Raw genomic sequence first — 25,723 nt, forward strand, 5'->3', positions numbered from 1 at the left:
ACCTAAAACCATTCTAAGAATAGTGTACTAATTAAAAAGAAAAAAAGTCTCTCCGTGACCCTCCGTCTCTCATCCCTTAATGGGACTGGCAGCGCTGGGACAGTAGGCGTGCCACCTCTGGCGGCCAGGAGCCCGGTACTGCACCGAGAGAAAATGCAGCCGCTTCTCAGCACCGTGACAACTTAGGTGGCTTCCCCACCCCCCCACTAAAAAACAGGGCTTTGTTTGTTTAAACCATGAGCTGCCTTAATTTCTTCGTACAGAATTTTTCCCTCAGTTGATTTACATTGGCTAGCTTTGTCAGACGAGTTTGAGCATTGCTTCTCCCTACCACTCTCCCTTACAGAAATAACTCTGAAGGTATAGATGCTAAATATAACACAAATTATCGTCCACGGATGCAAACATAACACACTTTAACAAACTCTGAAAGCCTCCTTCACTTGAAAGGGAGTCTTGTGGAAATTCTGATGTCCTTAGGAGTGCTTTGGTTTAAGTAGCAAAGGAATAGAAAGTGGTGTTGGCTTTTCCTGTTGGTGGATCCTGGCCCCATAAGGTCTGTCCTGCCGGGGTCCGCATCAGAAAGCAGAGCATACGAGAGGGGCTGCAGGTAACCCGCAGCCTTCTGAGCACTGGGTGGGAGGCAGGACCAGAAGAGCAGGAACGATCACCCAGTCCAGAGGGCTCTACCTCTCTCCCGGGTAAAGCATCTTTGACAATGGGGCCCACTATTAGAGACTGGGACTTCATTCCTTATCAAAGAGGGATTTGTGTGTCCTTGTCCTTGTCTTATTTTTAGTGTGTTATAGTTAATCCCTATCTTTGATTGAAGGCCTTCCTCCCTGTTTGTGGTCTATGTGACAGTTTGGTCGTGGTTAGCTAAACACGTTAGTTTGTTTGGTGTTCTAGCTAACTTCTGTAGAGAATGGTGAGGGAGCTGGGTGGGGGTGGGGAGGGGTTGGGGGTGACACAGGCGATGAGGATAAGGGAGTGCACTCTTCATAACGAGCACCGGGTGATGTATGGAAGTGTTGAATCAGTATATTGTACACCTGAAACTAATATAACACTAAGTTAACTACACTGGAATTTAAAATTAAGAAGGAAAAAAAAAAAAAAGAATGGTGAAGGAAGTGAGGAATGATTTCTCAACTGGTAGACATTAAGTCCCTAAGAGAAGATTCTTCAACTTGCATCATATAATGCAAGGGAAACAGCACATATACATGTTAAGTTTTATTATCCCAGGGAGAGGATGCTGTTATAAAATCCACTGATTTAAATGACACGGTGGTAAGCTTTCTTTTCGAGGCTTGCTATATATTCATTGCCTTCCTCATTATGTTAACATTCAACACACCTTAAAATTTTTAACCTGGGAATAAACTAGCTTGTGAACTTGAGAAGTCACAGATAGGTTTCAGCCTGCAGTCAATTAATATTTTTTCTTTTGTTCCAATAAGATGTTTAGCCATATGTGAACAGTCTTAGTGTTTATAAATATGCAGATTTAGCTTTGTATGGTTAAAGGTGAACAATATTATGCTCTTCTCCTGTATCTTCAGTCGGTGTGACGTCTTTTAAAAAATGAACAACAAAAGGAATTTTTGTTCATTCCTCAGATTTCTCAATTCATAATATATGCTAGCCTATATGTGATTTGACACAGGCAGGCATACAGCCTGACATTAAAGAACTTCCCTAAAGATTTATGCCATTACTGGAGTCTAGAGGCACATGAACTAATCATTGACTTCCATCTACTCTCATGAATCATTGCACAAGTTCCTGCTTTGTCCCCTGTTCTGAGCTAAGATAACGCTTTGAAGTCAAAGGCAGTTCTATATAGTAAAGATGGGGCAAAAATCAATCAGACAGTTTGCTTTTCCAATTGTGGTTATTTTTAACATATTAACAACCTCAATAAGGTATGAAATTGTAATTTAGTGAAAGGTAGCAGAGTTACTGCTTGGCACCCGTGCTGGAAATCATAATTATGAGCATGTTAAAGGCAGTCAGCATCATAAGATCACTTTTGCTAGACTGCAGCGGCAACTGAGAGCAAAACATACACAGATACCTAAAGAAAGGGTAAGAAGCCACCGTCACTTTGTATTATGCTTCCTCTTTGCAAATGACTAGGATGCCACTGAGAGATCAGATGAAGTTCACCCTAGATTTTGCTTTTGCAAAAATATCAACAAGCCATCACAATTGTTTACTTCTCTAAATCGTTAAATACAATTAACTATGCCAAGTTTCATGGCAAGAGATCTTTGTGTGGATCTCACAAAATATGTCGCAGTTTAACAAGACCAAGCAAAAGCAGTTGAATCCAGGAAGAAGATAAACGTACTTTCTATTTAGTGCAGAAGATTCAGGAAGCAGGTGCCCATACCAGTTATAAAGTGGACGGCTGCTAATGCCGCACTCACACCCCGTGGCTACCTGCAGCTAAGATTTCCGGCACATGGACCCAGTATGAATGAAACACCACTGCACACCGATGAAACAGGATAACCTCTGGTAGCTCATTTTTTGTTAGTTTGTCCAGGTACTTAAAAATTTATCAACAAACACTGCAGGAAATTAAACAGCCTGCAGGAAGGGACAGGGAAAGGGAAAGGCGTGGATGGAGGTCTCTGCATTGTACTTGCCAGGAAAAGAGGCTGCCCCCTCACGCAAACACAGCCTCTGCGATGGTGCATTTTCGTGCTAAGACTGTTCATGGGCCCGAGAGTACTCGCGAGAGCAACGGCCTCCACAGTGAATCTGGAAGGCAGCTATGCTCACCACTATACCACCAACGCCTGCTGCCACAGTGAATCTGTAGCTCTAACATCTCAGAGCTAGAAGGCTTGTATCTCTCCTTTTATTCTGCTTCACAAGTGCAGAATTCAAAACACAAGTGTGCTGGTTTTCCTCAAAGTAGTCTGTAAAGAATTAATGTTACATATAAATATATTTACATATTTTATTTAAGATATTTCCTTTTGAAAATTCACTAATAGCTTCCCTGTAGATAGATTTAGAGTTTCCGACCACAGCAGAAGCACATTTTCCAAAGAGCATTCCAAAGAGCGAGACTCCCAGGATCTGGTAAGATCGGAAAGATTCTCTTCCTGAAGTCACAATGCGCTCCAGCATGATTAGATGTTCCAGGTAGTTCTGTAGCGAAGAAATGCTGCTTACCTGCGTGAGAGCTCCCCTAAACTTACGTGACTACAGATCCCCCTCCTGCCCTCAAATAACACCTCATAATTACCCATGGAATCCGCATTTCAAGAAACCCATGAAGGAAAATACTAATTCGGAATTATACGCTCCATCCCAAATTATAATACTTTGGTTTAACATTTCCACAGCCAGAACATTTCAGTAATGTGTTTTGAAATTAAGAATCTCCGCCTGATTTTTCTTTTGGAAATTATTGGATAACCTCAGGCTGAAACTGTATGTTTTGACATGAGGTAGACTTACTCTCTGATTAAAAGATGAATGACAATACTGGTTTTCAAAAGAATGCCTCCTGCATGCTAGTTAAGCTAGTTTGTTAATTCAAAAGTCAAAAATATTTATGAAATACCTACTATTGCTAGAGATAGTAGAATATTATGATAGGATAATTTCCTCATTAATGCCCAACACTAGCTATTTCAAAATAAAACTGATGGAACTAATAGTCATCCAGTATTTTCTGTCACTCGTATTGATGCTTTTTTACATTGCTTCCATTCTGTCTTAACCCTCCCCTCCTCTCCCCCGCCTTTATAGCAGTCAGGGGAGACATCTGGTGAGTGCCCTCATGCTCGAGTGTCAGAAACCTACTCTTGGCTCCACCCAAAGCTACAGACATTTCAAATGATGACTTCTAAAGATAATACTTAGCCCAGAAGCAAACATTTCTAACAGGATAGGTTATGCCAAAACATGTATTTTGAGTTAGAGTGACTGCAGAATTTTCAAGTAGTTTCAGATGAGAATAATCAGGATTGCCCATGTTCTGTCTATTCCTATGCCGTTTCTCCAGCAAGTTTGTTAACCTGGACAAACTTCTGAGCAAAGGGCAAGCTCCACTCTTTCATGAAAATTCCTTGTGTCTTTTAGTTAACATAGATGACTTGCTTCTAATGGCTACCATCTTTATACCAGCATTTTGTGACCATACTGCATGTCTCACACAGGTGCATGTTGTATCCTTTAAAAGAATAGAATGGATTTGAAGGCAAAGACTGCTGCCTTTTATTTCTGTTGGATTTACAGCACAATGGAAGAAACATATTAAGTGACTAATAAATATCTGATTGATCAATGGCTTAGAGCAAAATGTATTGATAAAAATTGTCAATATGCTTAGTAAAATCTTTATCAAAATTTGAGTACATGAAGGATTGTTTAGTTGAACTCAAAGAACTCAGTACACACATGTAGACTGCTTTGTGTAGATAGCGTTTGCCTAACTGGACACCAGGACAGAGGCACGCACTACCAATAATTATAAGCACTTTCCAACAGTACGCAAAATACACTTCAAGGTGTATATAGAGTACACACTTTATGTGTGTAACATGGGATTTACAATACTACCTCACTCGGTTGTTTTGAGGGCTAAGTGAGATACCACATGTAAGGTGCCAAGAACAGGACTTCCAACATTCATGTTACAAATTGATTTACTCACTCTTTTTCCATCAGGTCGTCCAAATTTAGTATATGTGCTGCCGAAGCGAGCACGGTCGTCCAAATTTAAATGGAACAGAAGTTTTCCCTCCACTCTTCTCTGCTTTTTATTTTATAAAATCCTAGGAACTTTGACCCAGTAATTTTTGAAGGAAAATAAATGTGATTACTCCTAAGACTAATCTAAAGTATTAGAGGGAAGAGAGAAAATGAAATTTTTTTCTTTAAGCATTTTATATTAAACCTTCATAGAGCATTAATTTGTCTTCATGAGAAGAATCATATTTTCATTTGCTTTATAAAAGCTCTAGTTTTTAGTAAACTTAAAAAAAAAAAGTTCCCCTATTTTGAAATTGTCCTTTTAATTAACATACAATGTATTATTTGTTTCAGGGGTACAGGTCTGTGACTCATCAGTCTTACACAATTCACAGCACTCACCATAGCACAGACCCTCCCCAATGTCCATCACCCCAGCACCCCATCCCTCCCACGCCCCTCCACTCCAGCAACCCTCAGTTTGTTTCCTGAGATGAAGAGTCTCTTATGGTTTGTCTCCCTCTCTGTTTTTGTCCCATTTCATTTTTTCCTTTCTCCCTCCATGATCCTCTGCCTTGTTTCTCAAATTCCACATATCAGCAAGATCATATAATTGTCTTTCTCTGATTGACTTCTTCCACTTAGCATAATACCCTCTAGGTTCCATCCATGTCACTGCAAATATGAAGATTTCAATTTTTGATGGCTGCATAATATTTCATTGTGTGTGTGTGTGTGTGTGTGTGTGTGTGTACACCACATCTTTTCCTTCTTTATAGGGGTATAACATGAACTTTGACCATCAATTTCAGGAAAGTTCTAAGAACTTCTGAGGTCTCTTATCTAGTCATCAAAATGCAATTCTTTGTTTTCAAAATGCTCAATCTGAATTGAGCCTACTACTAAGGTAACATGAGAGTCTCTTTCTTATTTTTTTTTAAGATTTTATTTATTTGAGAGAGAGAGAACATGACAGTGAGTATACGTGCATATGAATGGGAGGAGGGGCAGAGGAAGAGGAGGGCCAAGCAAACTCCCCATTGATCAGGGAGTCTGATGGGGGAAGGAGGGCTCTTGGTCCCAGGACACCTGAGATCATGACCTGAACCGAAGTTAGACTCTTTACTCACTGAGCCACCCAGGTGTCCCTAAGACACTTTTTTTTTTTCCTGTGCAAGCAAATAATTTAAATACAATTCAGTTCGGCCTCTAAATCCACTGGGCTTCGTTTTTAAATTCTCTCATAATTGGTCAAGGGTTGATGAGAATAGCAGCATTGCAATATACATTCCAGCCTTCCTCCTTGTATCACCCACCGCCCCAACCTTCCCTCTATAAAACAGCTGTATGCAGAGTCGAAACAGAGCTCCCCACAATCACTCAGACACCAACATTCTCCTCTAGCCGACCTCTCCCTTTCGTCAGGCTCAACAAACCCCACCCCATACTCTTCTCTCTCTTCTCCCAGAAGCTGCAGGTCAGTAAGACTGGAAGGGGAGCAGAAGGGAAGGACAGGATTTCTGGAAGGATTCTGTTCATTATCCTGTCGGAACAGATTCCGGGCAGTGTTTCCATTGCAGAGTTGGGTGTCTAGTTTTTGTCCCCCCCGCCACTCATGATCACAATGCTCACAGCATGTTGTTGGTACTCCCGAAGAAGAGGGGAGAGAAAGAATGCTCTGCAGTTGTTTATCTCAAACTCCAGCATGACTACCAAACTTTATAAACTAGAAGAAATAACGAGAAAGCTCCAGCTAAAGAAAAAGAGAAGTGACGTGCAATTTTTGAATATTGGCGATGTCCTAACATTCCACTGTGGTGCCCATAGTTCCCACAACAAGCTTGAGTGGTAGAGTTACTACTCGGAGGTCACAGACTACGTACAGTCATTAGCTTGCTCAAGATCATCCAACTTGTAACTGGGAAAAGTGGGGTCTACACCTCAGTATGGCATCATTTTAAAATCTACTTTTTTACTATATTATCATGTTTTTCTGGGCTTCTAACTTCAAAAGCCTGCCAGAATATGTCATTCCTTTGCTCCTCTTCTCATTTTTACTTTTTCCCTATATTCACTGTCCAAGTTAAGCTTTTGTATGACCTTGTCCAAAGTTTATCATAAAGAACAAACACATGAACAATAAATGAAGGAATTAATAAGCGAATGAACATCTATCTTCCTAGACTTCATCCACTTACCTTCGACATTCCCCATTCTATTTACACATCCTTGTTCATTTACTTGTCCTTTGTTAGTGGCTAAATATAGGGAGGATGCTGATAAGATGTTTGGGGCATACACTGGTGTTTTCAAAACATGCTACTGAGTTTTCCGGAAGTTCACAAAGAACAATGCAAGCAAACCAATGACTGGACTAAGATTAAGGAAATTAACACACTAAAGTAATTTTTAAGACTTGGTTACTTTTAGTCAGGAACAAATAGGACAATTTTGTTTCTCCCCTAGATCCTAAAATAGTAATTGGAAGCAGCTGGATTATTACTCAGATGGTACAAGTCCCAAGACGCAGCTCAGACATCACCTTCTCCATCATTCCTCTCCAGGGGCCCTCCCTGAACTCGCAACCTGGATACCTGCACACACTTGAGACTCCATAGCACACTTATTTTACATCTAACTCTCTCACTGGAACGTAAACACCTCAAGGAGAGAAGCCATGTCTTAATTCATTTTTATATCTTTAAAATTTTGTACGTTGTTAGACATATAGTAGGAATACAATAAATATTTACCGGAAAGGGGGCACTGAGCTCATCCGTTTCCATGATAACTACTCTGAACCTCTAATTTATGTGACAGCTACCACCCTCACTGCCCTGTGTTTGTTCTTCTTTATATTAAAACTCGTAGATTTACTGTTTACTAATTCACCATTTCCAATTCCTCGCTTCCAATTCTCTTGCATTCATTCCAGTTAAACTTTTCCTTATACCTCCATATTTGCTTTCATCAAGATAATCAATGACCTCCAAATTGTTAAACCCTATGGCCAGTTACTAGTCCTCACCTTCCAGTAGAATTCACAATGAGTTACTCCTCTCTCCTCCCTGACATACCATCTTTCCTTCGCCTGCAGACCACCACACTCTTGGTTCTCCCTCTTCACCCCCAATTTCTTTTGCTGTGTCTTCCTCTTCTCTCCAGATCCTAGGGCTCCATCTCTGTCTCAGCTAGATCCTCTTGTCCAAAAGATCTAGCTATGCCCTTTGTGAGCTGAGCCATCTAGATCTTGGCAAATCCCCAATTTTTATCTCTAGCTGAGACTTCTCTAACTCTGCCTCTGATCATCCAGCTGTCCCGTGATACACCGTGATCTTTGACCTCAAACCTACCCTATCTTTATCTGAGTTGATATGGACTCCATCTTTCCAACTGCTTTGGCAAAAAGTTTTTCCTCTTTTCTTACACCCATAAGGAAATCCTATTGGCTCTCTTTCTCAATATACCCAGATTCCTATCACTACTCATAATTTCTTTTACTACCACTCTATCCGACTCCCCATAACAAGATCTCCCCTTGTCCCAATAGAGCTTATTCTCAAATCAGCACCTACAGTGATCCTCTGACAAAGTCAACTCAGACCTACCTACCTCCACATTGACCGTCGAGACAAACACTCCTACTAGCTTTCTGGAAGCTTTCCATTTCCCTCTTCTAGCCCTGAGAAGTATAGCTAGGCTTTAGGTTCTGTCCACGGAGTGGATCTGAGAGAAATGTTGTCATTATTAATGAATCTAGGTTCTGAGCTAGCCGAAGGGAGCCTGTTATATGCACAGCACTGTGGTTCAGGGCACAGGTGCTGAAGAAAGACTTCATGGATCTAAATCCCTTTTCACCATGTTTGTATTTCATTTTTTTAATCTATAAAACCAGAACAAAAGGATTGTTGAGGACTAAATGACTTGATATGTGAGGTACTTAGAATAGTGCCTGCCACAGAGTGAATGCTCTATAAACATTCACTATTATTAAAAGGATTAAAATGGGCAACCAAACAACGCATTACTTTCAATTTTAGGCAGTCAATTTACTTGCCTCTCATTTTTCGTGTCAACAATGTTAGGATAATTTTGTCTGCTAAAAGTAACCTGAAAAGTACCCCATTATATATTGTGTGTTGGTAAAATGTTGTCATAAATATACCTTTCAAGTAAGACAGACCATCATCTTAACTGTTACAGTATTTTGGTACCTCTTAGATGAGGCAAGAGTCTTCAGTGTAAGAAAGTTGAAAGTACTGATTTTTGCAGGGAAAAGTGGATAGTTTTTTGATATGGTAAGATTTCTAGACAAATATCATGCTTTAATGAAGCTTCGCTTTATATTCTGTGCTGTCAAGATGATTATCCTGAAGGCACAGGGAGGCATACTGGGTGCAATGCAGAGGGTCTGCGGTAAGGAACACCTTCAGTGTAAGGAATACGGCAGTCTTCACATTTGTCACAAATCACATGTGCTGTTTCCGTAGTGTAGTGGTCATCACGTTCGCCTCACAAATTGTGTTGCACAACAATCATCCTCATAACCGAACCACCTAATCTTTCACCCTCTCCCATTCATACAAGTCTGCACATTCATGTATCTCTTTTTCATATTTCTCGGTGGTAGTCAGTCTCCGAAATGGCACCCAATGAACCTTGCATCCTGGTATTTATATCTTTGTGTAGTGATTCCCCACAGCGAACAGGACAAGCTTGTATATCAACTGGGTACTGAAGAAGTGTTGGTGTGTGACTTCTAGGCTAGGTCCTAACAAGTCTGACAGCTGTCCCCTTGCTGGCTTTTATAGATCACTTGCTCTGGGGGAAGTCAGTCACCAAGTCATGAGGACATTCATACAGCCCTGTAGAGGCCCATATAGAGAGGGATGAAGCTATCCCCCTCCCCAACCAGCTAGCACCAACTTGCCATGTATATATGAATGATTTGCCTTGGAATCCTAGAGCTGTGATGCCCAAGGCAACTGAACTTCATGAGACCCCAAGCTTAAAGCACCCAGAAAAGCCCAAATTCTAAACCTTCAAAGAAAGTTTGAGATATAATAAATGTTTACTATTGTTTTCAGCTACCAAGGTTTGTGGCAATTTGTTACACGGCAATGGATGACTAAGGCACCCTCAAACTTCGCTGTCCCTTTCTGGGTGCCTGTGCCTGCATTGCTTTATTTAGATCTTCATTGCTTTTCCCCTTCTCTTCGTGTGCCCTCTCTACTTCTTTTGATGTCCATAAAACAGAATAGGCAAATACACACACACACACACACACACACACACACACACACACACACTTTGTTTACAAGAGTGCATGGAAACAAAAGTGGAAGTATGGTAAGTGGTTTCCAAAAGACAACTACCAGCTCTTCTTTGCCCCCTTCTCTGTGGGTTATTGGGATTGATTCTCCCTCATCTTTATTCTTTCTTAAGCTACCAACTCGGGGAAGGGGAAGAGTGAAGTTGGAGGCACAAAAGATTCCTCAACAATCATTAAATTTCATCTTAATGAAATTAAGATAATACAAGCAGAAAAACAACATTTTTTGTTTAAAAACATTATTACATACATTCAAAATCACCGTACTATATGTGATTATTTAAAAAGACCACATCAAAGCAAAAATGAGCCCAATTTCATAATGAATTTGGCGTAATAAGAAAAAAAAGCATTAAAATAATGGACATTAATTATCTTACACTCCCTGTCCCAAAGTTATTTATTTAATATCATCCAAATAAATGATAAAATGTGACCAAATAGTTATTTTATTTATTTCGGTGAGAGACAGAGAGTACAGCATGAGCTGGGGGTGGGGAGAAGAGAGGAAAAGGGAGAAGCAGACTCCCTGCTGAGCAGGGAGTTCAATGTGGGGATTTGCTCCCAAGACCCTGGGATCACCATCTGAGACGCAGGCAGTCGCCTAACTGACCTAGCCGCCCAGGCGCTCCTCCGCCAAATAGTTATTTTTAAAATTTGCTCTGGATACTATAAAGTTTCCAAAACTTGATCCTCTAATGCCAGACATACTTCAGAAGCAACATGCAAGAGGCTGCTTCCTGTATTCTCTACTTTACATTTTCTATTCTTCTAATTTTTTATACAATAAAAAATTTTGTCTTAGTTTTGCTGGTACCAGTTTATGGTATCCTAGAAACTCCACAATGATGGAAAAGAACAGGTACTCACAACAAAGCAGAATTACCAACATATTTATGGCCTTATCATTTGACAGGGAAGGTCAAAGCTTCTCCGAGTTTATTCATAACCCTGCACCAGCTTTCAATTCTTCGAAAATTGCTCCTTGATACCCGGCTTCCATGAAATCACAGAGAGTGGCAGCCACTCTCTTAAGGCATAAATCAGATTCTAAATAACTGATAGCACTTTTTTCCTCTAGACCTGGACAAGAAAGGCACAGCATTTTCATTGTTGAGTGCCGGCGCTTAGAAAAACCAGCTCACAAAGGATGTTTTTAGGTTTTAATTCCTAAAGTCATCTGTAAGAAAACAGTCTCTGGGATTACAAAAAATACAGGTCCTGCTCTTGAATATCACAGGCATTTTAATATCCTCTCTTTCATTCTCCAAATCCAAATGAAATACTGTCGCAGACTTAGTGACTTTTTATCATGATTAATGCTCTCATGACTTTGTTGTTAAAAACTCAAAATGTGCAAGCTATGTGGGGTTTGGGCACACTAAGACACAAGCCAAGGACACAATGGCAAGTGAAATAGATAAGTATATGCAACCAGCTACATATAATAAACAAGTAACATTAAAGAGAGGTTTTTTGGTTTTTTTTAAGTCAGGACAAAATATTTAATTTTTTTTTTTCTGTCAGTAATTCTTTTTTGCAGGGAACATTAAGAAATAGGTCATGGGAAGCCTTTATTCTCATAATTAGTAAACATTAGTTTCTACCATTTGGCATTTAACATCTGAGCCACAGTATCTGGGCATTTTCTCTGAGATATACTGATGTACCTTGTAAAGGGCTGAAAACAATCCCATGTGAAAAATAGCTGAAAACTCAGGATCTTTAATCTGCAAGGTTTGCAATTAATGAATGATCTTTACTTAACTATGACAATAATTCAATGATGCTTTCTCATTTAGTTGTTTATCTTAATAAAAGTTAATACAGTTCTATTAATAGCCATCCAGATGACTGTTTTTATGGGTATGCTGGCATTCGCTGTCAGCCACTGTGTTTTAGCTTATATCTATCATCGTGTCGGCAACGACAATGTCAAGAGAAGCAGTTATACCACAGTGGGGATTGGCACAGACTCAGGTCTGACTATCTGGATCAGATGCTTTTCCGCCACTTATTGGCTATGTGACTTTGGACAACTGAATTCATCTCTTTATATCTCAATTCCCTCATCTGCAAAATTGAGGAGATACTATCTAATATCACAAAGGTGCTGCAGGGGTTAAGTCAATAGTATCCATGAAGCACCTAGCACAGTTGCCAGTAAATCTCAGCTACCTCAGGGTCATTACTTTGTCATGGCAAACAAACAGAAAGGGATGACGTAGGTTTAATGTGTGAACAGTGTGTCTGTATCAGGACAGGGGCTCTGTTGCTCATCCTTAATTATTATTTAATTTTGTTATGATAAGCCAACAGAGAAAACAAGAGACAGAAGACATATTACAATTTCCATGTGGTGCTTTTATAAGAAACATGTTAATATAGTTTCACCTGTGTCTACACCGCCCCTTTCCAGCCTCAGTCTCCATTCTAAGGCCAGTCTACATGGCAGTGTGACATCACTTTCTCAGGACCTCCAGGCTGCTTGTGAAAACAGACGAAGTAGTGGGCATTGCGGCCATTACACGAGAGGAAAACCAATATGACCAAATCATTATTTGTCTTAAAAATGCCCTAATTGCCCAGCTTTATTTTACATCATAAAACCTCCAATAATCCCACAATTCACAGGGCTGCTGGTTTGAACATCGTATCTGAGAAGCAGTCAAAATCTGCAACCTCATCTTCTGACTCCAAGATGGACACCACAGCTGGCATAAGAAGTTACCGGGGAAATGTAATTTTGTGGTTATTTTAAATCCCTAATGAATTTTTGAAAACATTCCTCACTTAAAAAGTGAATTCTTCAATTTTTAGGAATACCGATCACTGAAGTGACAGGAGCTAGGCTGCCACGTGTTTCTAGTAGAGAGAAATTAAGACCCCATCCTGTAGGAACTGTCTAACCAATCTTCTGTCTTTTCCTTAAAAGAGAATGTAACATTAAATAGCATAAAAAGACAGTTTTTAAAACCAGGCAGTTCCCCGCCCCCATTAAAATTGTTTCTATTTATGTCCTCCTTCTGAGAGCTGAAGATTGATGCCTTAGTAGCTTTAAGTATTAATAAATGACCTCATTCTATTCTTTAAATAACTTAGGAAAAAAGGCATTCAGAAAGGAAAGATAGATACCCCGTCCTAAAATGAGGAAAGTTAGCATCTAAATGTTAACATAAATAACATACTTTTGCAAGTAAAAGAACGATATATATGACACATATGCTTTTAAACCTAAGTAGCTCATTTTAACCTGCCACTTCTCAGATACTAATGAATACATAATATTTCCAGTCCTTTCTCTCTCAGCCCAGACTTATATACTAAGACGGAATCAATTAAAAAAGTCAGAGTAATTCTGCTCCATGAGAAACCGGCATGCTATGGCAGAGACAAAGAGCGCTGGGCCCTGCACAAAGAGCACAAAATTAAGGCCAAGATCATGTTTTACAGCCCCACCGAGATCAGGTTCTCTAGGCCCAGCTGAATATAATATAAGTACTCTTCAACTGCCCGTTGTGAGTAAGTGTGTTAATGCAAGTGCAACATGCCCAATATATTCTTTTGGCATTTCTTACCGAATGGGAAACTTTTAGATGCATCTAGTTTTGAAATAAAGGAAGATGCAGAAGCTAATAACATTACAAAGCGTGGAGTGATGGGAAAGAGTGTGCAAGAACCAGGGCAGAACAGAATGGAAAGTTCCCGTAGGTGGGGGCGCTCAGAGCTCTAGCGGTGCCTGGAGGGGCTGCTGGAGTGGAGACGTGTCAAGATTTACCATTTCAGACCTTAAGTCTAGGTTATGACAAGTCTTCTAAGCACTTAAAACTTAAATGAATATGGAGTGGATAATGAGATTTTTTTTCCCCTCTAAAATGTAAGTCTGATGAATGATGCCTGAAAGTACCACCAGTCATTTTTATGAGTGCTCAGCTCAGCAATATATGCTTTTTTTTTGGGGGGGGGGTACCTAAAAGAAAGATTTTCCCTGTTTTGGTTCCTCAAGGATGGTCACACATCCCCTGTTGAAAGAAATGTCATCTCTACACACTTCAATAGCTAAGATAATGTAGTTTCTTCCTAAATAATAAAAAGTAAACTGTGAATGTATCTTAAGGTATAAAACCATGGATTTATGTTAATAACTGCATATCCTAATTAGGTTCTTCGTATTATTTGCAACAACCAAAAGGATTAGTTTTACTTAAAATATATGTATGTGTGATAATGAATTGTTATGGTTCATAAAAAGATATATAATAGATATACAATTGTGTATAATATAAATAACTTATTTTATGAAAGTAAAAAAATAAATCTTGTAAAAAAATCATAATCTGGAGGAATCTAGAATAACCATTGTGAGTTAGCCTTCAAGAGAAAAGAAAAAGTACATTAGCATTATTGTTTGACTCAAATATTTTTTTCTGTCATTTGCAAGCTCAGAAGTTGCCAAAGATAAATTCCTGGCAAGAACTGTAAAGTGTCTTGTTTTTATTCAAAAAAGAATTTAATAATTAAGGCTTTGCTTTTAAAAATAATAATCCTGAGGTAAAAACTGTTTCCATGTTTAAAAAGACACACATCTGCATACCCACGGCTATGTGTTTTCTCATGGAAGATGGTCCTAAAACTAGAATGCTCAATACTAGATAACTAAATCCCATGAACATATTACAGATTTGCTTCAAAACTATTTTTCATGTTCAATTTAAAGATGAGAGTCACCTTGAGTTATTTCTTAAAATTTCAGTGTGAAATGGAGGAAAAATCATTTATACAGTGAATAGTAAATGTTCTATGAAATACATCTAGAGAGCCCTTGAAACCAGACAGGAGAGTCAAGGGGCCATAGGGCAAGTAGGGTTAGAACTATACCGCAATGCTACATAGATTAAGTATTTGGAATTAGAAAAAAAGTGAAATTATGGTCAAAATGACATATATAGTGCAAAAAATTACTACTATGATACAAATAAAAGTACTTTCAAATACAATTTCTTAAATAAAAATTTTCTCCTTGGGTGCCTGGGTGGCTCAGTGGGTTAAGCCGCTGCCTTCGGCTCAGGTCGTGATCTCAGGGTGCTGGGATAGAGTCCCACATCGGGCTCTCTGCTCAGCAGGGAGCCTGCTTCTCTCTCTCTCTCTGCCTGCCTCTCCATCTACTTGTGATTTCTCTCTGTCAAATAAATAAATAAAATCTTTAAAAAAAAAATTTTTTTCTCCAAAACTTTAAAGAGCTCCAGATTTTAAAAAATAAATTAAAATAAGCAAAGAAAATCTTCAAGGAATAATGAGAACAATATAAAATATTGAGACTTCACAAAATCTAACGTTCACTTCAGAGTCAGATATTTAACTGCCTGCTCAAGATTCGTATTTGAAGGCTCAGTGGGCATCTCTGACTTAACACAGTCCAGTGAGACTTGGATTCTACCCGCGGTCTGCCCCTCCATATTTTCAGCCTGTCGGTAAATGGTACCACCGTCCACCAAGCCCAAGACCAAACTGCTTACTCTGTTCGACAAAGCTAATAGACAAATGATGTAATGAGAAGAGACACTGTGTAATGTTCAAAACTGACAGAGGATTCATCTTAAAAATATATAAGAAACACAGCAATAAAAAGCTGACAGTATCCCCAACAGAAAAAATGAGTTAACGCTAACAAGCAGGATTAAGGAATATGCTTGTCCTGATGGGCACCGCCTGATGACTCACTGTACTTTACAACTGAAACTAATACAACACTGTATGCTAATTACACTAGAATCAAAATAAGTAAAAACAAAACCCCCCAAAACCTCTCAAAGCAAAAATACACAAACACTTCTTACATTTAAAAAAAAAAACAGTAACAAGCACGTGATGAGTTGCTCAGACTCATTACGTTAGTCATTACAGAAATACAAGTGAACACAGCAAGATACACTTGATTCCTATACACTTTATATCCAGAGATTTGGATAATGTGAAGTGTTGGTGAGGATATAGCAATAATCTTTAAACACAAGAAAAATAAAAAACCCTCACATACTACTGGCTGGGTAAAGGCAGCATTCTAGAGGGCAATGTCGAACTAGTTAAATAAAGTAAACCTATGTCCGATGATGTAGCAATTCTTTTTCTAACTGCAGACGCATTGAAGAAAAGCTCGCACGGGTCCATAAGGGTACATACGTGAGAGGGCTCAATCCACCATTATTTGGGCGGAGAAGCAGGGCGGGGTTGGAGGGATGCAAGGTTTGGAAGCGATTTAGTGTCCAGTATGCAGAGTGGGAGGGCAAATATACTAGATGTCCAACATACAGAGCTGTGAATAATTTCAAAAGAACAGATATATATATGGCAACACAGACAGATCTTGAAAATATGCTGAGTAAAAAGATAATCAGAAGAGACAAGGAGGAAATGCACAATGCTAAGCAAAACAAACCAGTCTCTGGAAAACTACACACCGTACAGTTCCAATTATGTGACATTTGGGAAAAGCCACAAACTATATCAATAGTAAAAAATGAGCAGTTCCCAAGGGTGTGGGGGAAGGAGGGGGTCAGTGACAAGGGGAAGCCCAGGGGACTGTTGGGATGGTGAACGTATAACGCATAATACTGTAATGGTGAAATCTGTGAAAACCTACAGAACTTTACCAAGATCACAAAGAATGAACCTTCCTGTCAGCAAATTTAAAGAACCATTTAGGAGGCTCAGGGAGTCTTGGGGGGAAATGCAGATTGTGAAAGGAGAAACTAAATATTTAATTACATACAAATTATATACAAGTATATAAAATATATAATTATACAATGGTAATAAGGAAAATGTGAAAAAAAATCATTTACTTAAAATGCACACACACAAATCCCCAAATAAAATCAGAAATAAGAAAAAAGTATATGCAATTTACATTATAGACCAAGGGGTCATACTACTAACATGAAAAGAAGTTCCAACAATAATAGAAGCAAATTAGGCCAACAACATCATAGAAAGATGATAGTCCAGAGAAAAAGAATGAACAGCTTTTAAAAATATAAAAATATGCTCAATCCTATTGATAGCAAGAGAAATACAAATTCAGACTCTTCTGGAATATTACACCCCACGTATTAGATAGATAGGATGAGAGGTCGTGGGTCCTCTTATCACTACCTCGTACAACCCTTCTGGTGGAGCACTTCAAACAGGCTTTGTCCAGATGCTCTGAGCCACGGACCACAATTCTAGGGATCTATCCAAAAGATACACTGGCAAAAACACAAAAAGACACATGAAAAAAACTATTCATTGCACTGCATTCCATCACTGAAGCCCTGACTTACGAACAGTAGTCAGTGTAGTATGTCAGCGGGGCTAGAAACAGATCCACATGTACACTGATAACTGATTTTTTAAAAAAAGATTTTATGTATTTATTTGAGAGAGATCACAAGTAGGCAGAGAGGCAGGCAGAGAGAGGGGGAAGCAGGCTCCCCGAGCAGAGAGCCGGATGTGGGGCTCAATCCCAGGACCCTGAGATCATGACCTGAGCCAAAGGTAGAGGCTTAACCTACTGAACCGCCCAGGTGCCCCTGATAACTGATTTTTGACAAAGCTGCAAAGGCAATACAGTGGGGACAGATGACAAATGGTGCCGGAACAACTGGACATCCATGTGCAAATGAAGGAATGCCGTCCTACCTTACATGTATACAGAAAATAAAGCGGATCACAGTTCTAATGTAAAACCTAAAACTATAAAACTTCTTAAGAGAAAACATAAAAGGCAACTCTTACAATCTTAGGCTAGATAAGATTTCTTAGATAAAACTCCAAAAGCAGAGCCTATAACATGAAGAATAGATAAAGTGAACTTCATCCACTTTTTAAAACTCTTTTTAAAACATCCAGATTTTAAAACTCTGTTCATCAAAAATGTATGTCCCTGTAGTACCGAGTGTGAGAGGGAAGTAGAAATACAAACTCATGTTAACTGTTAAAAAAAAAAAAACAACAAAAAAAAACAAAAAAAAAAAACCACCACCACCACAACAACCAAAAAACCTCACAATCCTAGCTTTCTCAAGTGAATCAACTTAGTAGCTACAAGCATTCCCTTTAATGCCCAGATTATGGTCTCTAATTCTTATTTCTTAGTAAAATCGCCTTTTGGAGAAATTCCAAAACTCAGCTGGGAAATGGCCAAGATGAGCTGGGAACATACCATAAGAGAGAAAGGAAGAAAGTTATCAAAGACGAGTGGGTTTGTGCCAAAGGGATTCATTCAGGAGCCAAACTGAATATGCTCCTCCCCGACCCCGGCCAAAGATAGGACACTTTGTGTAGCAGTTAGGAAAATAACGAGAAAGGACTCATTATACCTATAAAATTTGCTTAAATCCAAATATGCTTAAATCCTCAACAAAAAGTAGCCGATGGGCGCTGAAGAATGGTATGGAACTGGCAGACTGGGGTGACTGCCGGAGATGCCGGACGGTCTGTCCTGAGTTGTGGCCAGCAGCGCAATGGACACCCCCGTGGCAGACTACTGCCAGCACACACTCAAGGTGGCAGTCCTCGTCACACGTAGAAGGACACTCCCGCTGAGCCACCAACAGCGTCGGCTGCACCCAAGGCGATCCCAGCAGCAGGAAGTACCTGTGGCGGATTTCCAGCCGGAACCAGACAGGTGTTCTTAGCGGAGACACCAAGAGGGGGTGAGAGCCGGACTGGAACGTCCCGCTAGCCCATTTCCAAGTGAGACACTGAGCCCCGTCTACTGCTGGAAGCCTCTGTCCCAAGCCTGGATTGTTCACAGAACATGCATCGAACCCTTATCTAGAGCCTTCCTTTGGCTCTCGAGGATCGTGAAACCATACTGCAGACACTGGATTTGAACAGCAACCATGACTGTGGGAGAGGGCAGCGACCACAGAAGGAGAGGTGTCCTGCAAGATGACCACATCTTCGGTGGCACCTTTAAGGCTTTTAATAAGAACATGAATTTAATCCTTTGTGATGAATTCAGGAAGACCAAGCCAAAGACTGTAGCAGCCAGAATGTGAAGAAAAGTGGGATTTGGGTCTGGCGCTGCTACCTGGGGAAAACCTGGTTTCCATGACTGGGGAAGGACCAACCCCCGAAGATACCAGCACCCCCGGGCACCGCTTGCTGCAGCTGCAGGAGGCCTGGGCTTGGCAGGGCAGCCGGCAGAGGAGTGCCAGCTGCCGTTCCAATTCCCCATGCTCCCACGGGGTTAGGAGGCCCTGTGCTAGGGGCTGCGGGGCCATCCCAGCAGGAAATGAAGGACTCTGCAGGGAAGGGACACTGGAGCAGCAAAGCCACCAGGATGGGGGAAGCCACCAACTCCGGTAGGCTGAGCAACACCACCTGCAGGCCCCCCCACGTGGTAGGAGACCACCCATGGCCCATCAGCTGGGCTTCCCCTGCTTGAGGGATACGAATAGGCATGCCCCCTCTAAGAATGAGACCCCCCCACCAGGAATTAGTGGTCCACCTCCCCCCCAAGAATGTATCCACCAAGACCTTAGGATACTGCTGATCCTTCTAAGTCCCTTTTTCCTTGCAATGTGTCTTATGACACTGTGTAGAGGGTTTGTGAACTTTTGCTCCTTCTTTGCTGCACTGCGTAAAGTAATTTTAAAAAACGTTAGGGATACAATTCATTATTTTGAAAAATAGTAAATTAAGGGAAAAAGAATTAAGTGTATAGCCTGCCTTCCTTTACAGACTATTCCACAGGATAGCCCAGTAGCTGGTCTGAGGGAAGCTTCTCTTTTGAGAGGTATCTCGGCAATCCGTGAAGTAACAGTGGCAGAACAGCTTACTACTAGCGTTGAGCAACTGCCGATCAGGTCAGAGACACACGGTGACCATCAATAGCTACAACATCACAATAAAGAGCAATTAGATGTTGTGATATAGGATCACCCACGTCAGAAGTCCGCCCCCCCCCCAATTTCTTAATGGTCTGATCACAGCTCTAGAATTAACTAAAAATTACAAAAATTCAAAGGAAAATAAGAAGTAATGATACCATGCCATGCAACAAAACTAGACTGAAAATTCCATAGAACAAATGACAGTTTCTTCAAGGATAATGTTGAGAAGTGAAGGAAATAAAATGAGGAAGGAGAAGAAAAAGAGAAGTGCAGGCACAGTCAGGTAGGGGGACTTGTTTAAAAGAACAACAAAGGGCGCCTGGGGGGCTCAGTTGGTTAAGTGACTGCCTTCAGCTCAGATCATGATCCAGGAGTCCCAGGATCAGGCTTCTAGCTCCACAGGGAGTCTGCTTCTCCCTCTGACCTTCTCCCCTCTCATGCTCTCTCTCAAATAAATAAATAAAATCTTAAAAAAGTAAAATAAAAAATGAATAAAAAAATTTAAAACAAAAACAAAAACAAAAAAAAACCACAATGAAAAACCAACCTACTGCAACAGACAGGTCTTGTTTGGGTCCCTGATCATACAACCCACCATAAAAACGTCTTAAAACAAAGGAGGAAATGGAGGTAAACACTTTATTTCATCACATTAATTATTTTTAACTTTCTTTTGGGTGTGAAATGGTACTGCACTTACGGTTTTTAGGAATCCCTTTTAGAGATACACACAAAAATATTTCTTAGTGGCCATGAAAGCCATACATAATTTGCAAGGACATACAAACAAAAAGATGTGATGAAAAGGAAATCCTGGACGGGGAGAAGATTTGAATCAACAGATCCTAATCAAATAGTGAAACAAAATGACCAATGATGACACTGTGCCCATAATTTATGATTAATTCATTCAGCCCTTTCTACTTAAAGCCTTAAGAAACCAACCAAACCAAACAAAACAAGCTTTCATATGCATGGCCTTAAACATCCTAATTTTCATGAAAAGCACATACACCCTCATTCCAGTTGCACGTGGGAAGACGGAGACTCAGTCTCAAGGAGCCAGAGTCAGTAAATGCCAGTCAGGACTCGAGCCTTCCACACAGAGCCAGAAGGCCTAGACAACACCTTCATGGGCCTTGAGTGATTTAAAATGTTCAGACCTAACAAAGCAGAAGACAATAGACACCATGTGGCTTCTTCATACATTTGCTCATTAAATATCTATTCTATAATTAACTATGATATGCAGTCTCCTTCTTGTTCCCTTTGTAATGATTCTGAATGTTCCCTTTCTTTGAGTATAATTCCTTTCCAGAAGAGCCTTGTTATAATAAACTTCTATTTTAGACATAAATGCAATTTTTCATATAAAAAGCATTGCAGATAAAAGGAAGAGAGGACAAGATTTGTAGCATTAATTTTTTTTAGTGTTGCACATCAACATTTTTATGCTAAGTAGTAAGTTAGAATTTGGTTCATAAAATTGTTTTAAATGAAGTGTGTGTTAAAGATAAGACGAATTTAAAGAATTATGCACTATTTGGTTTTAGAAATGAAATTCTTTACGGCGGCCTACTGGATGGTATGCAGTATTAAAGTGTTAGTGCTAATAACTTGTAGCCATATTTAACACTATTTAAAATCATGTTATGAATGGGCCTGCAATGAATTGGTGCTTATAAGGGCAGGAATCTTTGCATCTAAAAGGTAAGTTCAGTGACCAGAATGCAAGGTCTGCATACAGAGTTGTAGCTATGGACTATCAGTCTAGGTGTCTATCACTGAAAACAGCCCCAGCTGTTTTTTTCTCCCGGACAGAGTACTGTAGCAATGAGGAGTGCAGTGCGTGTGCACAGAGCAGTGCATATGCAGGCCGAATGCCTGGGCACATCTCGTCTCTTACAGCATACCTGTAGTATGACCTGCCTATGGCACATTATATGTTGCTTCTCTAGGCTTCCATGATATTCCGTATATATTTGTATTATGGAACTTATTTTATTTTATTGTGAAATCATGATCTATTTAGTGATGATGCTATTAGCTCTTTCAGAGGAATTTACTCCTCTTCGGTCTAGCAATTTGTAAATACCTGATACAAGTAAGCCTTTAATAATATGTTGGTTGAATGAATATAGGAAAAAACTTGTCCAAGTCCTTCTATTTTTCACAAGGCTTACTCTGCTCTGGGAAATATTTTATAGTGTGAAATATGCTCAGAAAAAAATATTAAGCTCTAATCATAGCTTTTCAATTACTATTATCAAAATTTCAAAGAGTGCCCACTTCTTAATAGCTTAGCCTCACCCAGGAGAAAATAAATCCTTCTCCACTCTCCCCTGAGCAGCATTTTTGTACATTAACCTTCCCTGATAAAGTAAGACCAATGTTCCATACTCTGTGCCTTTTACCTTGAGGGTTTCTGGTTAGGAGTGAAATTGGCTTCCCATCATCAGACAATTGGAAAGGCCAACGTGTATGTAATTTATCAATTTTGAGGCTCCTCTATCAACATGACTTTTTCCAAAAAGAAAAGACTCTGATTCATTATCATTACTACCTCAACTATAATAGAAGACTCTTCTTCTTTGATAAGAAAACTGATTGTGTCCATTCATTTCTATTTAAAAACACATACACTCTACAAAGGATGGCAGCGAAGTCTAATTCTCTGTTATAAAGAATTATGTGGTATTTAGAGGCTATGTTTAGTGAGTTTAGTTTTTTTGAGAGAGAGAGAGAGAGAGCACAGCTGGGGAGGGAGGTGGGTACAGAGGGACACAGAGAATTTCAAGCAGGCTCCACACCCAGTGTGAAGTTCGATCTCATGACGCTGAGATCATGACCCTCATGAGGCAACATCAAAATCAGGTGCTCCGATGAGTTTACCTTTTTAAATTGTTTCTTCTACACTGAATGGCATCACACCAAGTGCACAAATCATATAAGTGGAAACAGAATCATAGAGTGGAGAAAGCTAAAGTGTCAGTCTGACATGGATTTGGAATGTGGCTTTACCATTCAGAAGTGGAATAACCCCTAAAGTCAATTCATCTTTTTAAGACCCAGTTTGCTCAACTTTAAAATTGGGTCATATTGTCTCCACCACATTGCTCTCAAGACAGCAAAACAGGTCTCAAATGGGAATGTACATGGAACCACCTGAGGAATATTCTCAAAATATACACAGCTACAACTCAAAGAGTGGCCAAATCTGAATTTCCAGTATGTTCTTTCAAAAAGCCACACATGGACAAATGATGGCGCATTTATATATGTCCTCTCAATAGTCATAATAAAGGAATGAGGATGATCCCTATTGCTGAATAGAGTGGTTTCCAAAATATGTGAAAAAAAGGAGGTAGAGTGTGCTAAATTTCATATAAAAAGGGGGAAATGGGAAAATGTGCACATATTGTTGTGGTTTTGCTTCTATTTTTTGCAAGAAACTGAAAGATTCTGAAGGAGGATGGTGGTGGTGAGGGAGATAGGAATAAAAGCAAGACCTCTCCTGAGGATATCTTTTATCAAGCTTTGCCTTTAGGCTATGTAATTACTGTAAAATATTTTAAATAACTAAAAAAAATAAGGTATTATACCTTCAAATCAACTGCAAATGAGCCTAACAGTATATTAAATAGGCAGCATAACCACAGAAAGAACAAATTTTAATATTTAAAGTGAGAAATTTTAAATGCAATAGTCTGGCTGGGATATAATTTAAATACAGACCTACAAAAAAATCTTAAATTTCACTCAGTAGCTTTACTGTTAGTACTAAGGTGGGTATTATAAATCTGAAACAAGCCACTATATACTGTAGTATAATACAAGTATAGCATTTCAAGCCAGGATTTTGGGGCGGCGGGGGGAGTTAAAGAAATAAAAACACAAAATAAAAGTTTAAAAACTATATATTAAAACTGAATTCAACATATCAGTGTGAACCCATGATTTATACACATACACACACATACCTTTTTGTTGTTTCTTAGTTCTGTCTACTGAAAAAGTCTGAAAGCACCACAGGAGCAATAAGCACATTTGTTACCTGGATCTTGGTTTCTAAATATCCTGCTCCTTGTTGAAGTATTTAGGATAATATGATGTGATATCTGCAGCTTACTTCCAAATGGTTACCAAGAAAAAAAAAGTCTATACATAGATAGAAGGCACATAATAAAATGTTTAAAAAATTACAAATGGTTGGAATATGTTGTTCATCATACTAGTCTTACAAATTCTCTGTAAATATGGCCCTTTCCATAATAAAAAAGTTGACTAAAGAAGAAAATAAAGTTATGCAGATGATTTCAATGCCTACTTATGAGTGAGCTACTCTCCATGTGTAGGTAATGCTTCCAACTGGCTACCTTCCCCTCATTTTTTTTGGGAGCCCTCCATATGGATCCACTGAAATTCAGAGAGTAGGCATGAATTTTACCAGAAGGCTAGAAAGCAAATGCCACAAGAGTAGGATTCAGAAAATTCCTGGAGTATCCATGAAGTACCATACTCTTACAACATTGCTCTATGCAGGGTTTCCTCATTTGAGAAACAGAAACAATGAACACGAGGACTGCCGGAGAGTCAAGTGAAATGATGATGATGGGATTTACACATGTTAAAAGCTGTCTAACTCTACAGTTTTTATTAAAATCTAATTTTCCAACCTTTCAGGTACGGAGGCTATTTTATAACTCATACATGGCTCTTAAGAGATTTCAGAGGTATGCAGCTCAGAGGTAACTGTATGTCTTCGACACCCGAGACTATCTTGTCTACTTGAAATCACATAAGCACTGTCTCAGTCTGCTTCAGAAGACAATACGGGATTGGGACACTTTTAATGCTATTCTCTGTCGAAGTAAGAAGTAAGTTTAATCCTCTTTGCCAGTCTGTAGCTCGTCCTAGGTTATACTCTGCTTTGCTAACTTGGTTCCTAACTCTGATCCATTTTTATAAATTCCACTATTAAACTAGTCCGTATGCAAGTAAGTCAAATAGAATTCTGTTCATGACAAAGATATGAAAGATTAAGTGGACCCTTTAAAAGACAACTACATAGGACAGTGGTTTTCAAAAAATAAAAAGGAAAAAGAAAAAGAAATCCTCCCCAGCTGACCAGAGATAGAACACTTACTTTCCCTCCTTCCAGTAAGATTGGCTTAAAAGTGCTGAGATTCCTGGCGTGTGTGTATCCATGCATATCTGCTACATGCAGAATCTGTGTGTGTGTGTGCGTGCGCGCACGCGCGCACACACACGCGTCTAGGAGGGCAAGGTACCTTACACTGTTCCTTGGAAGAGCTTCATAATATCCAGCAGGGTAAATACACAGTTTAAATAAGTACCTTCAAATCCCAGCCCATCTAGCTGAGCTTTATTTTGATGCTTTCCACTTTTTCTTCACTTTCAGTTTGATCACTTTGGAAACAAACAAGATCAAAATGCTCCCAAGTTCAGGGGGAAAGATTCTTAATTGGATAAGAAGTAATACCACCCAGCTAGAGCCGTATGAAGTCCTTTATACAGAAACCTTCACTTGTGCCAATCTTCTTCCCAGAGGCTCATTTCATTTCCCTGCTGGTAACACTCAGATCACTTCACAGTTCATTGATACCGCATTGGCAACCTTTTGTTTTCAATCAAAGGGAGATGCTGAAGCAACGCTCAATTGAACTAAGTCTACATGACATAGTCTGCTTGTGTCCTTGCCACAGAGGACTGTGGAAGGGGAGCTAGAGGAAACTCTGACACCCAGCATCCAGTATTCCATTACGTTACC

The 25,723-nt window shown here is 39.6% G+C and overlaps 1 protein-coding gene across 1 annotated transcript in view; it reads right to left on the reverse strand.

The window, feature by feature from the left end:
- The window catches only part of TPK1 (thiamin pyrophosphokinase 1), a 341,478-nt gene that overhangs the window by 91,986 nt on the left and 223,769 nt on the right, over positions 1 to 25,723 (reverse strand). The window lies entirely within an intron of this gene.

This window comes from Neovison vison, chromosome 4 (genome assembly GCF_020171115.1).
Source record: "Neovison vison isolate M4711 chromosome 4, ASM_NN_V1, whole genome shotgun sequence".
Taxonomy (NCBI): Eukaryota; Metazoa; Chordata; class Mammalia; order Carnivora; family Mustelidae; genus Neogale; species Neogale vison.